The 4,638-nt window shown below is 35.0% G+C and overlaps 1 long non-coding RNA gene across 1 annotated transcript; it reads right to left on the bottom strand.

The window, feature by feature from the left end:
* Positions 1 to 331: 331 nt before the first annotated feature.
* LOC135079688 (uncharacterized) lies at positions 332 to 1,493 on the bottom strand. Its single transcript, XR_010258867.1, has 3 exons — positions 967 to 1,493; positions 642 to 780; positions 332 to 556 (listed from the first exon to the last, which is right to left on the bottom strand). It is a non-coding gene; the product is annotated as an uncharacterized LOC135079688 (long non-coding RNA).
* Between the last annotated feature and the right edge of the window lie 3,145 nt (positions 1,494 to 4,638).

The raw sequence follows: 4,638 nt of genomic DNA, 5'->3' as shown, positions 1-4,638 counted from the left end.
TTTGTGAAATAAATAGTCAATAAAAATTTATCATTTTATTTTCAACTAGCTTTTGCCCGCGTGAAATTTAGTTTGTCACAGATCATCATAATTATAGCCTATATGTTAATCTGGGTTATAAACAATAATACTGTAAAGTTTCATCAAAATCCGTTCAGTACTTTTTGCGTGAAAGAGTAAACAAACATCTAGACATAATGACATCCAAACTTTCGCATTTTTAATATTAAGTAGGATATTAGTAAGATATGTATTTACTTACTTAATTATTATTACTGACGAGATTGCTACCATGTATGTTTAGTGACCATGAAAGATTAAAACAATATAATGTATTTAATTAATTATAATATCTTAAGTTTTACAATAATAAGGTAGGTATATCCATCCAGTTACCCTAGGTCTTTATTATGGATTTAATTTACAAGTAGGTAAGCACTCTGCTCTAATCCCTTTGGCTTCAGGGAAGAACCTGGACCGCCACCAGTCCAGTGTTCCCTTGGCAACTCTGTGTATGCGAGTTGCCTTCTTCTTGCTGTTTAAAGTCACTCCACACCTTAACAAATAAACATTACAAATAATAATGACGAAATAAGGTAAAAGCAATCAAAATGAATAAAGTAGTGGGTATTTATACACACTTTTCTCAATTTCTCAGTAGTTTTCGTGTCGCCGGTGGCATCAGCATTTCACGTTCGCGTGTCCGTTAGTTCCACCCACCGTTGACTATTGTTGGCTCTTTCTTGGGGCCCTTCAGTGGGCATACTCAGATCGCCATATCTATAGAAAAACAACTTTATTGTATCTAGAAAATATAAATCTAGCACTCATATTACTGAATTTTAGCTAGGCACGTGGAAGTTATGCTGGAAAGGTTGTATTTCTCCAAAAAAATCAGCTCAAAATTATTCGTTTAATATCGAAATTCCTCCACCACATAGTATGTTTATTTTTACTTAAACTTACCTTTCCATAAATTCTACAATCGGTTTAAACGGATAGGCGCAGGTTCTCATTTTCCTATCGTGGTTAAAATCCATTTTTTTGTGGAAAATTATTCATCAATAATCCTTCAACAAAACATGTTTTGTTATCTGTTGTCATGACAACAGCTGCGTCAAAGTCGCAATGACAAGAAATAAACAATACAAATTTAAAATCATCATGTTAATTCAGCTTTAAACACTGTTCTAGGACACTTAAATTTTGCAGTGTTATTTTTGACATTTTTGTTATTTCCTACTCTATCTTTTCTATATAGTTAGAAAGGAGCGGCATTCGTTCTTTCATTCATCCATTCATAGAGTGTGAAGTTGGATACGTTAACATGTTCACCAACATGACATCACAAAACCATCGAATTATCGCTGGCGAGTAAAGTATACGGTAATTGAACTCATGGTATGATTTTAATGCAAACTTCATCGATCCACGTTTAAACTCTATCGACTGTAGTATACGAATACAAGTTTTCGATGGCAACTCATGGTAGAGGCACAGTTCCTTTGACAGAATCTTCCAGGAAACTTTCTGTAACTTTTTTTCGCCTAAGCTCTTTAATGAGGCTACTGAAAAACAATGTCGTAGTAACTTCTTTCAAAGATACGTAAAACTACCTCTAACGATAGGGCGATATAAGATAGTCTACTATACAGGGTGGAAACGTTAAGTGATCTCACTCGATTATTTCTAAACTATACAAGATATCGAAAAACTGATTAATGATTATGAAAGTGCTTCACAAGCTCTTTCAAACGGTACCAATAATAGGTTACAGAATAAACTGGATCTATCCGAAAATTCAATTTTTCCAGCTTCCATACATTTAGTAAAACCACATAATATTAATAACTATACAAGATATTCAAAAACTGGTTACTGATCCTGAAAGTGCTTCACGAGCTCTATTCAACGGCACCAATAATAGGTTACAAAATAAACTGAATCCATTCGAAAATTCAATATTTCCAGCTTCCATACATTTAGTACAGCCACAGTAATGACACTCATGTCTTGTTAATATTATAGCAAGTAAAGCCTAAAACCAATGTTTTCCAAGAATGATTTTAAATAAGAATGCAATTACGAGTTCATTTTAAGTGTTTATTATTTAATAAAAAAATTAAATACTTCTATTATTGTTTTGTTGGCATACATTTAGTATGGAGGCTGAAAACATTAAATTTTCGGATAGATCCAGTTAATTCTGTAACCTAATATTGGTACCATTGGATAGAGCTTGTGAAGCACTTTCAGGATTAGTAATGTTTTTCAATATCTTGTATAGTTTAGAAATAATCGAATGAGATCACTTATCGTTTCCACCCTGTATAAAAATAAGTCGGGTTTTAAAATTCGGGAAAAGGGGGTAAAACAGGATCCACGCGTACGAAGTCGCGGGCGGCCGCTAGTTGGTCATAGAAACTTGTTGCTAAAATGCTTTTAGCATATCAATTTCTAACCAGATAGGATTCCAATCGCTTATTAAAAAACTTTTCTCCAACACTACCCGAAGCAGCGAGAAAACATTTTGTTTCTATAACTAAAAACAGTATCAGAACTTATTCAATTTCAAACTGTACTCCCAAGTTTGTATGAAAACAAAGGCTCGAAAAACGTTGGTAGGATCAAACTAATTTGCGTAAGGAAAGTTTATTTTCGCTGTACAATCCTCTTAGGCCGGCCTGGGACCTGTAGGATCTTATTCTGGACTACTAACTTTCGGGAATCTGTGATGTGACTGATCGGTTTACTGTAGGGATGGGGTAAATGGACTTATGACTAGTTTAGAACAGATTATCTTACTAGTGAAAAGTAGGGATACGAGTGACTAGTAAAAAAGCTTATGCTGCCAGTGTTACAAAAGTAAAACCCTGCCAAATTCATACCAAATCTTGTATGAAATAAAAAATATGTCAATGTTATGAGTTTTCTTTTCAGGGACCCGTTTTGTAATCACATCTTCCTGAATCTGGAGCGTGCATAGCTGACCGTTAATCCGGCTCGAAGGACCAGCATAGCTATTGTGTTGCGCACGCGCCACACGTTACGATACGTAAAGTCCACCATAGGGTGGACTTTACGTATCGTAACGTGTGGCGTGTATCGTAAGGTAGGTACTAGTTTAAACTTCGTTCGTTGATTCTTTTCAGCCAACTTTTACTGCTGCCTTTAAGGAAATTTAAACTTAATAAAGCACTAATTTAGACTATCTAGTCTAATTCTAGAATCTGCCTAAATCCTTATCTGATCACATCACTAGGCCGAGTTTAGGCAGCAGGTGCGCGAGAAGTACCCAACTTTTTATGGGTCGCGAAAGTAAATCTACCCTCTAAAAGACTAGCTTGACAGGCGTAATGGCGGATTTAAAGGCAAGAAGTTTGGATTTAGGCGCAGGTGTCCAATTACCCGCAAATATTGTTTGGGATATCTTTTAGGTAAGAGTGATGGTGTAATTTAAACTAATAATTACTATTCAGTGTAACGTAAAATAATATCATGTTGTTTCTTTTTAATTGTTTTCCTTATTAGCTAGATACCTAAGTTTACGTGGCCTAGAGCTCTGAGGTATTCCTCGAAGCGCACCCATTTTGAGGCGCAACTAATGAAGCGCACAAAACCATGTATTCCTCAAAGCGCACCTACGAGTATGTTATGTTGCCCTGGTACTTTTTATTTATCTTACAACGTACTTCGTACAGAGATGCGCTTAGAAGAATACCTCAGAGCTTGAGCTCTGTGTTTTTTTTGCACTTGCTTGTTTGACTAAAAGTCATTGTCTATACTATGTATTACAAACGACTACCGAACAGCCATTGCGACGCATGTGGGGACACTGCAAATTGGATATTCGTGTGAATTATTAAAACTGGATTACCACGGGAAAGGGCCCTTATAGGTTAAACTTCAAGAGTTAGTTATAGGTACTTACGGATTATTTACTAGATCAGATGCTAGGTAAACTTGCGTAACATACGGCAGGTAAGCAAATTATTAATCGGTGTTGACTTAGTTTGGAATGATCACCGCCATAAAGTTAGAATTAATACGTTTGAGCCTAAGCAATATTGGGTAAGCCAAGGATATTATGGTCATGATAATGTTTAGGTATAATTGATGAGAAACATTAAGAAAATGACTTCGAAATGAGCTATTTTCTTTAAAAGTTTAATTTGCTAAGATTAAGTTGCTTAATTACAACAATGGAAATTCAGTCTTTGGAATTAAAATGTTCAAATAAACATTAAAACGCTCAGGCCACATATTTTTAATTACTTCACAATTAGGGCGAATTCGTATGCGAATCAGAATTTTGCTTCTTCAAAAGCGCTTTTCAGAAATTAAATCTTGTTCACAGTATCATAAAATCTCATTTCCTCTATTCAAATTACTCACACTCATGGTTTTTGTTTCAGGTAAAACTACAGAAAAAAGAATGAAATTAAATTCTACTTCTTCAAAAATACACCTCACCGTTGAGAAACTAAATCTTATCCATCGTGTAATAAAATCTCATTTCCCCTACTCAAATTACTCACACTCATGGTTTTTGTTTCAGGAAAAACTACAGAAAAATGACGTGAGTTATTCCATTGTGGGAACGTGCTGGAATCCACTCGTTGGATCGCGTTGAATTAA

The sequence above is a fragment of the Ostrinia nubilalis genome, chromosome 17 (genome assembly GCF_963855985.1).
Source record: "Ostrinia nubilalis chromosome 17, ilOstNubi1.1, whole genome shotgun sequence".
NCBI lineage: Eukaryota > Metazoa > Arthropoda > Insecta > Lepidoptera > Crambidae > Ostrinia > Ostrinia nubilalis.
This window is presented reverse-complemented; position numbering and strand designations above follow the sequence as displayed.